We start from the raw sequence: 14,545 nt of genomic DNA, 5'->3' as shown, positions 1-14,545 counted from the left end.
CAAATCTCATCTAAACCCTGACCCTGAAAAGTTCAACTCAATTTTATTATTTACAAACAATATATTATTAGAGTAAAATATGTTCAAATATTTGCTTCCAAAAATCCTTTATTTTCGGCTGCTGGTTCCGTATATACAGAAAGTATTTATGAGCATAAAGTTGTCTTCTAGCTATCTGTTTGAATCCTTCCCACTACAATTCCCTCCTATTTTTCCACTTTAAAGTAATATAGTATTTGATCAACATGAAAATAGAAATGAGGATCCGAATTTGATCTTTGTGTAACCCTGGAGGGGGGATATGGAGAAGAGTAAATTTCCATGATAAGGTTGTTTTTTCGTACCCCATTTTCTCTAAGTTGACCCTAAGCGCACACCATAACTTATATGAGCATTTGCAGCTCCAAAATATGTGGATTAAATCCGCCATCTGATTAGGGCAGTATTCACAATATGCGGGTATATTACAAAACAATTTGTTTAAAACTGCAGGTGTAAAGTAAGCATTGTTTAATATCATAAATTGTGTATATTTTAATTTTTGAAGGGGGATATATTTATAATACTTCTGAATAGCTTGGGCAATGCTATTATTAGTAATCTGAGGGTCCTGTTTCATCCAGTAGTTAGCACAAATACATTCTTTGTTGTATTTAATCTCAATAATACATTTATAGGCATTTGAGATAATTTTTTCTTTGTGGCGAAACAAATCAATCAGGGTTATGCAAGTGGAGATATCTGATGGTGAAATTGAATGATCTTCCTATAATTTATTATACACCTCCTTAATTTGTCTTAATATAATTGTATATTTAGCCTTAAGATTTAATTTTTCCCTCATGGTAGTTATCGAGTCTTGTTTGAATGTTAGAAAGTCAGCAATGGACATATCCCTCAATGGTGGATATTGATCCAAGTTAATCATTTTATTATTAAGCCTAAAATTGGGGTTAAGATGAATGGGTTGGAGTGTCATAAAGGCGGGTGTTAAATTCAAAGATTCAAAAAGTTTTTGTATAATTGTAATTTTATTTTTTATGTATTTATGTAATTTGAATTTCTTCATATTTTCCACAGATAAGAAGGGTATTACTTTCGGATTAAATTGTACTGAACTAATATACTTATGGTATAGTTTCGCCCAAGTCGGGAACCACCTAGAGGATTCTTTAGAATATTCAACCATCTTGACTAATCTACTACAGTTAATAATATCATAATATAGTTTCAGATCTGGTAGTCCCATACCTCCTTTTCCTTTAGGGTATGTTAATTTATGATAACTTATTCTTATTGACTTGGGGTACCATAACAATTTTGAAAATTCTTTATGTGAATTCTTAAAGAATTTGTTTTGAATCGGTATGTTAGTTGCATTAAAAACATACAATAGTCTGGGAAGTATATTCATTTTAACAATAGCTACTCTGGATAGAAAAGGAAGTTTAAGATGTGTCCATCTTTCAAGATCTCTTTGTATACTTGTCCATAAATTATTAATATTTTCCTGATAAAATTTGTACTCATCTTGATAGAAAGAGATTCCTAAATAATGTAATTGATCTTTAACTTTGATCCTTTGTGGGGTGAATATTGCAGGAAGTTGTGTGAAATTATTAACAGGAAATATTACAGACTTATCCATATTCATTTTATAATTGGAGAATTTGGAGAATGTTTCAACAGATGTTATAATTTTCCCTAAATCTGAACTGGGAGTAGAATAATAAAGGTTTAAATTGTCTGCGTAAGCTGAAAAATGGGATTTTAGTATTGAATAAATCCGGTATATGATGGAAGGTTCTCTGATTTATTAATAGAAAAAGAGGCTCTATGAATATATTAAACAAGAGAGGTGATAGAGGACACCCTTGTCTTACCCCATTATTAATCCCAATCCTAGAAGAGAAATTTCTATTAATTTGTAATATCGTGTAAGCACCCTCGTATAGGGTTTTAATATAATGAATAAATCTGATAGGGATATTAAATTTTTGGAGGGTAGCAGAAAGAAAATATCTATTTATTCTGTCGAAAGCTTTAGATGCATCTATAGCTAGAGAGTAAATAGGGATTTTTTTAATAGATGATAGAGAAACCATGGCATCCAGAGTAAGAGTTTGATCCACCGTTTGTCTATAATTAATGAATCCAGATTGTTCCGGCGAAATAATGTTTGTAATGATAGGTTTAAGTCTGTTAGCCAGAAATGTCGCCATGATTCTCACATCAAGATTAATAATATAAATGGGTCTGTAGTTTTGCGGATTCTTCAAATCTGAATTGGGTTTGGGCAGAAGAACAGTTCTGGAAGCATTCAAGTGGGGATCCCTAATTCCAAATTGTGTGATATGATTAAGTAGGTTAAATAGAATAATGGAAATTTTAGGGATGAAACATTTATATAGTTTGGCTGAGAACCCATCTGGTCCTGGAGATTTATTAATTTTTAAACTTTTAATAGCTCTAATAATCTCTTTTTGCGTAAAGTTTGCTTCTAATTGTTCTTGTTGTTCTTTACTGATTATAGGGAAATTCAATTGGCCGAGGAATGAATCTAATTCTAATTCAGAATATGAGTGTGAAGGAGGGTTATACAAATCAGTGTAAATACTTTCAAAAACTTTAATTACCTGTTGAATGCCATTATATTTTTTATCCTGAAATGTAATTTCAGTTATTAAGGGTATATGCTTATGTTGGTTGATTAGCCTTGCAAGAAATTTGGAGGGGAACTGGGCCCATTCCGAGAAGTTGGCAATATTTTTAATTTCCTGGAACGATAATGATTCGGCCTGGATTGCCATAAGATTTTCTTGCAATTGTGAAACCCTATTATCCAATTCCATAGAATAATTCTGTTGTAATTCAGCTTCCAGCTTCTTTAATTCCTGAATAATATTCTTTTCTTTGCTAAGAGCTTGCTTTCTATAAAATGCAGCTTTATTAATTAGTATACCCCTGATTTCCACTTTCGTGGAAGCCCATAAAATATCTATCAGCATTTTGTCTTTGAACATACTTTGTATGATGCCTCAATTTCTTGAAGAATATCATCTTTTTTAAGTAAATTAGGGTTTATATGCCACATTATATATCTATTTTTCGGGGTGTATTTTGTTGTCCAGTCAATGGTCAAAGTAATCCTGGAATGATCTGAGAAGAATCTAGGTTCCGTATGTAACGCTAATTTATATTCAAGAAAGATGTCAGAGATCAGGAAGAAATCCAGCCTGGACCAAATTTTGTAACACTGAGAAAAAAAGGTAAACCTATTAATGGGAGTCTGATGCATTTGAAGAGAGAAAGGGTCAAATAAATTAAAATCTGATTTAAGTTCTGCTATTGTCAAAGTTGCATGCATGTTATAATTAGCTTTAGTGCTGGTTCTGTCTGTTACTGGGTCTTGGACAGTGTTCCAATCGCCCCCTATAATATAGTAATGATTGGCAAATGAGATTAAGATTTTATATATGTCCATTAGGAAATTTTTTTGATAAATGCAAGGAGCATAAATATTAATTATAAGAATTGGTTAGTTTAGATAGTTAATTCTGGAGACAAAATAACACTATCTGCCATCTGGATCACTGCCCTGTTTAATAATATCATGAGGGAAGGTTTTTTTAATAATAATTGCCACACCCTCTTTATTAGTTTTATTACCTGCGCTTATAACCGCTTTGATCCATCTTCTTTTTTGAATGTTAAACCATTGTTCCTTTAACATATGAGTTTCCTGTGCCATAATAAAGTCTAAATTAGTTTTATAGATTATGTGTAAGAAAAGTTTCCTTTTTTTTCAGCCTGCAGCCCTTTAACATTCCATGAAGCTATTCTCCACATGAAGTCCTTATCTCGTGATCAAGTATCTTATATTCTATATAGAACCAAGTATGTATAGGTTGGACCTTTGGAAGCAGAAGAATTTTTCCAGGGCAACGATGAGATGCTCTTCCTGTCTTATTCCCATGCCTATCCACGATCTCCCTTGACCCAGAAGAGTATGGGATATCGATATTTGAATTAACAAGACATATTAGTATGTAATAATATACCATCCATATTACTTTAAAAGAAATACTAACAAACACTGAAATATATCCCATATCAAAAAACCTAAATCTCCCGAGCGTCGGAAGCTTACCAATCCTAATAAACTAATTCTGACCCCCATACCTTAGCACCTATTTACTGTTGTGAGATCTAAATGTATTTTCTGAATTTTTATTTCCTATGTAATTATAAACCCATTATGCACATAAACATAATCATAATAATTAATCTTTATGATACTTTCTAATTTGCAACTATAAAACGTTATAGCTTTTGAGCTACAAAAAGAGTTTATATAGTTATTACACAGCAATTATAATCATACAATTTCAAGCTACCTAAGGAACTACACCCCCACTTGAAAAAGGTTTCATTTATGAAATCATCAAAAACATTGACATTGTGAGTTAACCTACTTAACTCCTAGGGGATCCACATCCAAGTCTAATAAAAATTAGCACGCTAAATTATACAAAGGTATATTGAGTCTAGAGATGAGTACCAGCAGCTCTTTAAAAGCATACTATAGGATTATATCTTCCTATAAAAAGAAGTACATTGCTTCAAATTTAACAAGACCAGCACTTCAACTCCACACATTTCCAGTTCAATTGGTCTTTTAATGATGTTAGAAAGAATGTGTATTTATGTTCAAAGCAATAAGATACCAATGGTCTAGAAAAATTGCGTCATTTGAATAAAAGCTCCAGCGCCAAAAAGTGTAATACCTTTTCTTTATAAATTGATGGACCAGAGCAATACATCAAAGATAATTACACTGCATTGGCCAGTTTAAAATAGCGCTCCTGACCCCTTTCCAGTATATGTGACATAATGTCTCCAAATCATAACCTGTCCATATATAGGCTCTTAACTATATAACACTGTACAAGAATCGAAAAGTATATTATATCCATGAAGCTTGCATTGCAAAATTGAGTCGCTATTTCACAAGAGCCAATGAGTTTAAGGTTAAATAATTACAAACAGACTCGAACATTAAATGTTAGAACAAGATCCCAGCATCTTTCTAAGGGATTGGGCTAGCCCAAAACATCTTAACAGAATCTACACCCTCTCAGAATAAAAACTAACATAAATAGCACAAATACCATTGCATTGGCTCAAAATCAAGGTTAAAATACATAATGTGATATAAAATAGCATTGATGAACAATATTTTACAGACAAATATAACAAGAACAAATGCATACTTGAATCTTCCGATCTGAATGCCAAGAACAAAATACTGTCACCAGATAAAAAGTCAAATTATTGCCTGTAAATTGTATATAACATGCAATAACAAGTAACAAATAACTCTATCCAAACTTTTTGTAGACTTCTTGATATAACAGATATTGTAAATAACCATTTGCAATTAAACACTAAAGGCATCTAAAGCATGAGAAGGTAACTAATGTTTTACAGAGTTTGCAGACCTGAGTCAGCATTTGTAGCTTATCTACTTGGATTTATAGTTTGATGAACCAGATCCAATAGTCGATCAATCTCCTGAGTCCTCTACAAAGAAACACAGTGTCTTGAACGTTCCGATCACCAGTTTAAAAAGTAAGCTTGGATTTCTACCCTATTCCATTAACGGAGCTCTATACGACTTCCTGAAGACAGATGAAGTAAATGAAGTAATATATCTTTAAAAAACCAAAGAATCCTGGGAAAAAACAGAGGTCAGAGTGTATTTACTCTGACCTGCAGTTCCTGCATGTATGTACTTGTAGTTCGCTATGCCCTAACAACAACGTGGTGGGAAGAGGCCAAGAAATTTGGACTTACCATTTAAATAAAGGTATGAACAGGGCACAAAAAATTCGTAGAATAAACGAACCTTGGTGAAACCATTTCAAATGCGCCGAGATAGTGATTTTACAGATATTTCAGCATGTTAACAAATTGTCAATTGTTCATCCCGCCATTACTTGCTTGATTCTGATTCCGGATTGACTTTAAATACTTTCATGAAAGTAGCTGCTGCTTCGATGTTATCATTGATCGAGTATTTGTTTCCTTGGAATGAGAAAACCAGTGTATTGGGGTATTTCAACTGAAATTTCACATGCTTGTTAATTAGAAATGCGCAGAATGGAGCCAGTTTTTGTCTTTGAAGTTTAATTTGGGGAGGTAAATCTTGTGATAGAGATATTTTTGTGCCATTCCAGACAACATATTTTTTATTTTTGGCCGCCTTCAGTAGTTTATTTACATGTTGAAAGTTAAGTATTTTGGCATATATGATTCTTGGCTTGCTTTGTACCGGAGAAAACCTCAAGGCTCAATGGGCTCTTTTGATTGTAATTTGTTTAGCTTCTAACTCATTACCCAGGAAAAGTGAAAAAATTGCAGTTAAGGATTCTGGAATCTTGTTATGCTCCACAGATTCAGGGATACCCCTTATGACAATATTATTACGTCTAGATCTAGCTTCAAGGTCTAAGATTTTCATGTGCAACTCTTGTATAGATTTTGTATTAGAGTTGGTTTCTTTTTGCACAGACTCTATTTTTAGATCCTGGTCAAAAATTATTGTTTCAATTTTGTCCATCCTTGTAAGGATCTTTTCTATAGAGTTACCAAATGATTGAAGCTGGACAGAAAGATCCTGTATTGAAGCCTGTATAGGTTGTAGCATTGCTCTTAAATCAGCTAGGTTGGAAGATTCTGTTTTATTTTTAGCTGCAGGATTGCTGGCCTCCTGTGATTTATTAGTTCTAGCTCTTTTGGGTATAGTATTCTTTTCAGGGGATGCAATTGTTGAGAATTTAGCTTTAGTGGTTTGGCTTTCCATTTGCTCTGCTTCCTGTGACATTTTCTCCGTGCCTCTTATGGTATATTTAGTATTTATTCTTCTATATTGTTCCAGAACTGTGTTGGCCTAGCATAAAATATGTCCGGAGAGGCACATGTGGCACAGATAGTTTCTCTAATCTGCTTCAATCCTCTGGATTCTTGGTTCCCCCGGAGTTTATTGCTACACTCAATGCAAAAGTATTATTTTAATTTATGATCTTCACCGATATTGCTTAAGAAGATATTTATCTCAGCCCGAGTAGTAAGAAAAACATTAGTTGAGTTGCCAAGCTATGGGATAGCACTGCTTACAGGACGGCAGCCATCTTAGTTCGCCTATATTCTTTTTTTTTTGTTTTTTGGCACATTCAGTTGCTGCCTGATTTTTATCTACTTCTGGTTTAATTTCCATTCCCACTTGACATCGATATGCTTTTGCTAGACTAAGCAGGGAAGTCATCTTAGCTTTATTCTCTTTGTTTTTCAAAACGTTCACTATGTTTAATATTTGTGAGGTCAGCGGATATGTGTGGAGTCCCATGATTGTAGATCTATACATGTAATCAATTTCAAGGAGGCCCCTACCTTCTTTGGAACGGGGAATATATAATCTTTGTATGCACTGATTTTTGTAAATCATTTGATGAGCATGAAGCATCCAGTTTGTTTTCCTATCTAATCTATCCAACACTTTTTGGAGCCATTCAATCACTCCAAAACTGAAAGTTAGGACAAGAAGAGCAAATTGGTTTATAGGCTGAACTTTGTTACTACATGTCAATGCTGTTTTCAGGATTAGTTTAATTCTTGTAAAACATTCCTTACTGAGTTTTATTCACATTTGTTCATGTTTTATTGTTGATCCTTTATCAGTTCCCAAATATTTATACACTCACTCTTACTCAAGTTCTTTTATATCACATTCTTGTCCCAAACTGATGTTTTCTTGGTGCTACATCTGTCTTGCTTTAAAGGTTGCTTTTGCACATTTATCTAAAACAAATGACATAGCATCTGAAAAAGATTTGACTACTTGCACCTGTGCTTTCAGTTCCTCAACTGATGAGCTATAAAGTTTTAGATCACTGACAAACAGAAGATGAGTAGTTGTTACACTTTATTGCTTTGTGGGAGCCAAATTATAGCCATGACCTAATCTATTAAGCTGACAGCTTAATGGGTTAAGGGCAAGGCAAAAGAGCAGCTGTGACAGAGTCACCCTGGAATATCCCCCTTTAGATTTTTATCTCTGGAATAATCATTTGTCCTTTATCATGGTTTAACAAAGTGGTTTGCCACTGTTTCATGGTTGTTGTGATATAATATATCAGTGTAGTTTATATCTTATACATTTGTAAGCACTCTTTTATCCATGAATGTGGGATACTCTCAAATACTTTTGTATCCATGCCATACTTAGATTATTCCCCTTTTTACAGTTCTCCACTATGACTTTATTTAACAACAAATGATTCTTTGTTCCATATGAATTTCTTTTCTTACCCATTTGTTCTATTGCCATAACTGAGTTTTCTTCTAAATGACTATAAACTCTGTTGGCATGTATTCCAGTGTATAGTTTATACATCATGGGAAGGCAAGTTATTGGTTTATAGTTTTTAGGTAGCTTGCAGGGTCACTCTTAAGTAGGAGCATTGTTTTTCCTGTTGTTAGCCAGGCTGGAGTTTTTTTTTTGGGGGGGTTGGTATATAAATAGTTCTTACTCATGGCTAAATCTTCAAGCAAAGATGTTAATACATTTAGCCAGAAGTTAGGTACTGCATTTGGGCCTGGGATTTTCCAATTAGAGGGTTTTCTTAACATTGTTTCAATCTCTCTGGCCATTACTTCATCCCATTTCATACCCTGTACATTTAAACTCCTTATTCTTTCTTTTACTTCTACTATCCATTTAGCATCTTTGTTATGTTCCATAGGATCTTCATAAATATTTTTCCAAAATGTATCTATTTCTTCTTTTTTTTTTGGTGGTCTCTCAATTCCTTTTACCTTGTTTCCCAATTCTCTATAAACTTTTCTGGGTCATTAATAAATTGCTTATTTTGCAATTTTCCTTTATATTTATCTGTGTATCTCTTAAGTTTTTTCTGTCTGTGCTGATATTTTTAGTTTATTATTTGTGATAGTGCATGATAAATCCTGATCTGTTATAATACTGCTCATTTATTTTATCACGTCTATCTTTCTGAGTATTTTTGTTGATCTTTTCTGTCTTCTGTACTCTTCTAACAGTGACACTTGTTGTCTTAATTGCTTTATAGTTTTCTCTATTTCATACTTCCGTGATGGCATTCAATTTCTCTCTGTCCTTTCCCTTCCTACCCTGTGCTTTTGTGGTAGGACTTTATCTTTTATTAATCTGGTTGTACAGTAATGTATCATATTTACTTCTGTTATGTCGCATGAGTCTCTATGGACAGTCCTAATTACTGTGTTCATTTGTTTTGTCAAACTTCTATGTTTTGGAGTTTTATTGACCTTCTGTAATCTATTTCTTTAATTGATCTTAATATGTCTATCCATCTCTATTAAATCAAACAACTCTTCTCTTAGATCATTTTCTTCTAAACTAAGTGCACATTCTTTGTTCACCATTTCCTGTGGGCATTCTATAGAAAGTTCCAGAGCTTCTTCTTCTTGTGCCATGTTCTCTTCAGCTTCACCCTGTGTCATCCATTGTTCTTTCATATGAGAAACCACTGGCCTATCACTCCCCAATATTGACTGTGTCAGAGTTGCCACAGTTTTCTGTTCTTTCCCTTGCTGTATAGCTCCAACTGAACCTTTGTAGTGGTTTCCTATGGAAGGCTCCAAATTATCTTCATATGTCAACTGATTAGATGCTTCCTGCTCTACTGGTTTCACCTTAATTTGGGTATCCATTGCTCTATCCTATTGTGCTGTTATCTGAGTTAAATTATCTGCACTAAATCCTTCAATTTTCAGGTAATCCATAACTTCAGTTTCTATTTCTTTAACTTCTCCATTACTAATCCTCTTTTCTACTTTTCCTCTTTGTTTTCTTATTTTTTTGTATTGTGAAATTTTCCATATCTGGATGAATTCAAATATCATTGGTGCTGTTCTTTTTGCATTGATTAGTTTTGCTTTCTCCGTTGTATAACTATTGCACCATATTAAATCTGTTTGTCTTTCCCATACCCATATTTCTTCTTCAGATGTCTCCTGCTCCTCTTGTTTCCCCCTAATTTGGGGACTAGTTATTCCATCATGCTGTGATATGACCTGTGTTAGACTTTGTACACTGAATCCTTCACTTGGCAAATATTTCATAACTTCAGCATCTATTTTTTTTTAACTTCTACTTGGTTAATCTTCTATTCTACATTCCCTCTTTGTGATCTTATTTTTAATGTGAAATTTTCCATATCTGGATGCCTTTGCCTGTATTCCTCTTTGAATATCTTTGGGGATACCATTTTTGTGTTGATTAATTTGGCTTTCTCCTTTACATAAATATTGCACCATATCAGATCTCTCTTTCTTTTTCATGACCATATTTCTTTTTTATACCCTTCAAACATCTCTAAAATTTGTTCTTTAAAATTTCACACTTCCTCAATTGCTTCTTTTTTCGAACAGCACAAGATTTCTTGGTCTATATACTGTTTTTTCTTGGATGTGTTGCATTCATGAACCCACATTTTTATTTGAAGCTTCTGACAGTTTTTCTTGTGGAAATATTGTTATTTCCTCTAATTTCTCTCTTAATCTTTTCATATATCTTTTGTCTGGAAATTCTGGGCTTTTTGCGTAACAGTAAAAATACATGATTTCTTTCTTGTCTTCAATTGTCCACTCTATTATCTGTATGGCTCTTTTTTGGCCTGTCAGTTTTTGTGATTTTTGTGGACTGCTACTTACGTCTACAATGGAGGGGGATCCTTCTCCAGGGCCTGGCCTAGTCCCATTGCAGGAATATTTCCATGTCTTGAGGATTTTATACTGTCATTTTTCTAGTCCTGGTCCAGTGTGCCTACCAGGAATGGGCCCTTTTTTATCCCAGGACATGTGCACCCAGCTATCTTCTTTATTTTTGGCCTACTTCTGTCCATAATATATGCTATGTAAAATATAGTCTTTATATCAGTGTTGTCTTGGTGAGATTTTGTAAAAACACAGGGCCCATCTTGTAAAGGTACTCACCAAGACTTGAAGATGAACTCAATTCCAGCAATACTTCTTTCCTTTTGCTGATTTTTATCATCTCTCCATTGGGACCCAATGGGGTGGCACCTATGTCCCTCATGGACAGGGCCAGTTGTTGCTGCTAAAAATGATCATCCAACTATGCTCAATAAGGGTACTTGTGTTTTTACACAGCAAGGCTTCTAAACACCCTAGGGCTATTAGGCTAGAAGCCCCTTATGAAGCTATATGCCTATGCAGCCCTCCCAACCTTTTGTCTCCCACATGGCCTACTGATGTATCTACTATAAGATAATTAGCACTCTTGCATAAATCAGACTTATGCCGTGGCACTTGCTTAATGTACTGTGTTCTGTAGTCTGTGTACTTGCATAGTTAGGGTTCTGTTCTCACTGCAGTCAACATGTGTGTGTGTGTGTGTGTGTGTGTGTGTGTGTGTCTAGATAGAAGAGCAGAAGTATGTATCCTATAGACACTACTCCAGTTCCATGGATTGCCAGTATTTTGATATTTGCACATGCCTACACATACATTTCATGCAGGCCTCCCAACGTCTTGTCTCCACCATTGCCTGCTGATGTCATCTACTATAAACTGACCTGCACTCTTGTATAAATCAAACTTGTGCCAAGGTGCTTGTATAAACTACTGTATTCTGTAGTATGTGTACTTAGATAGGTAGGGGTTCTGTTGTTACCGCAATCAACTTGGTGTGTGTCTCTAAACAGAAAAGCAGAAGTGTGTAGCCCACAGTTACTGCTCCAATAGCATGGTGTGACAGTATTTTGATTCTTGAACATGCCTACACATACATTTCATGCAGCCCACCCAACCTCTTGTTTCTCACATGGAGTACTGATGTCATTTACTATAAGTTGACGTGCACTCTTATATAATCAAACTTGTGCTGTGGCATTTACATAAACTACTGAGTTCTGCAGTCTGTGCACTTAGATAGTTAGGAGTTCAGTTCTTACAGAGAACATTCTAAATCAACAATAGGGACATTGTTATCTTCTCTTCAACAGACACTACTGACATCATCAGCTATAATGTGTTGGATGACGCACTCTAAGTCACACTTGTGCCTTGGCACTTGCTTAAAGTACTGAGTTTTGTAGCCTGTGTACTTAGGTAGGGTTTCTATCCTCATTGCAGTCAGGTGTCTTTTGTGTGTGTGTGTGTGTGTGTGTGTGTGTGTGTGTGTGTGTGTGTGTGTGTGTGTGTGTGTGTGTGTTTGTATGTGTGTGAGTTCATGCTTGACATTACTGAGAAAATTTTACACCAGCATGTGGGATACTGTTATCTTCTCCTCAACAGACACTGCTGATGTCATCAGCTATATCAGATTTTTGGATATGCAGTACTCCCACCAGGGCAGGGTTAGACATTGGCCTGAAGCCAGGCAGATGTCACTTCATCCTATACCAGGCAGATTACAGTGACATAACCTTAACTCTATCCACATACATCATGGCATGGTGTTTAGTCCCTGTGTTATCTTGCTGAGAAAGCCATGTGGTCTCTCAAGCTGCTGCATGTGTCTGATGAGGTATATGCTGATGAGAGCATTATACTCTATTACTGTTCTGATGTGGTTTGACTACACTGCTGTCATGCAATCCTAAGATCTGCATATGCTGATGTGATGTATGACATGCACAACATAGGCTTTAAATACCAGTGTGGACACATGGTGGTCAAAGTTCAGACTGCTTTCTACATGTGTTCCCAGTGCTGGCATCACTGGGTGTCGAAATAGGAAGGCTGTTATCAATGCTGTAATTAACTAATTCACTCCAATGGAGCTCAGGAAGTTTACACTGTAACTTCCAATGGGCAGAGCCTACGCCTTATGATAGAATCAAATTATGTCCTCACATTTCAAACAAATGTTCATATCTCTGAAACCATAGAGGTTACTACAGAAGTATAAATGGCAAACTCTTCAGCACAAACTGTTTGTATAGTGGTAGTATTATTTAGGTTCTAGATCTTAAACTGAATTTTTTAAGTCACAGTAAACACAGTAACTATTGCATTTGTAACACGAACCAAATGACACATAGCCCACAAACTCAGTGTGCCACTCAACAACAGACCATAAGGCATAACAATGTACCCAACACTCTAGTCATAGGTGACTCTATAGTCAGGCACACTGATGTTCCACTCACCAGGCTAAACAAAGAGAAAGTAACTTTCAGCTGCCTGTCAGGTGCCAGGATTCGCCACATAATGCATGTACTCAGGTCACTCCACAACAAGTAAAATATGACTCTGTCATTTTCCATGTTGGTGTGAATGACCTGAGACGTACCTCCCTGGACTACATGAAAAGAGACATGGAGGAGCTGTCTGATCTTATAGCCAAGGCAGGTATGACCATAACCCTGAGTAGCATCCTGCCATCACCCAGAATGATACCACAGTACAAGGACAAAATTATTGACTTTAACAATTGGCTAAGCTTCTTGTGTCCTTCTAAGGGGATCCAGTATCTGTCTGCCTAGGATGACATGATTGACAAGCCATGATGCTTTGCCAGAGATGGCCTGCACCTGTCGCCCTTGGGATTCTGGATACTGGCTAAGGCTCTTGCCACCCCTAGAGTGCCTTTTTTAGGCAAGATTCAAATGACAAATTCACCACCGTAACAGGTACAAGCAAGCAAAATCTGGGGGTAATGCTACTTAATGCTAGAAGTCTAAACCTAAAAATTCACTCACTCAAGGCACTCCTTAAAATGGAGAACATTGACATCTGTGCAGTGACAGAGACCTGGTTCAAGGCACAAGAGAGCACCCCTGCATTACCAGGCTATAATGCATACCACACCTTTTGGCCACCTAAACTGGACAGAAGCACTAAAGGTGGAGGCGTGTCCATATTCATTAAGGATATCCACACCTTCAGGCTAGTTGCTCAGCATAATGCATCCGAGATTATCCAAGTGCAACTAACTCTGGGCAAGAACACAATCCAAATTGTAGCTTGCTACAGATCCCCCACCATGCCCCAGGATTCCCACTCCTCATTTCTTGATACACTGGAAAATATTATGGTACAACCTAACACCCTAATAAAGGGCGATTTCAACTACCCCACCATTAACTGGGAAAACTACTCATGTACCAACTCTTGTGCTCAACGTTTTCTGGAATTCATAAATTCCAAAGCCTTGGATCAAGTTATCCACACCCTCACCAGGGGCAGCAATATCCTAGACCTGGTCATTACCAACACAGGCAACCGGTGTTCCACACCAGAGGTCAATTCCTTGTTGGTCAGATCTGACCACAAGCAAATTACCCTAGACATCCACATCTCACCCCCACCCCCATTAGGGAAACCACCATAAAAAATTTCTCCAAAGCCAACTTCATGCTTTTTAAGACAGAAGTAGCAAACTTCACAACACCTATGCTGATGGACAATAGAGGTACGACTGCTGAATCCTATACAATTGCACTTTATAAGCACTTAC

Source organism: Protopterus annectens, chromosome 11.part0 (assembly GCF_019279795.1).
Source record: "Protopterus annectens isolate FY-2018-M chromosome 11.part0, PAN1.0, whole genome shotgun sequence".
Classification (NCBI taxonomy): domain Eukaryota; kingdom Metazoa; phylum Chordata; order Ceratodontiformes; family Protopteridae; genus Protopterus; species Protopterus annectens.
This window is presented reverse-complemented; position numbering follows the sequence as displayed.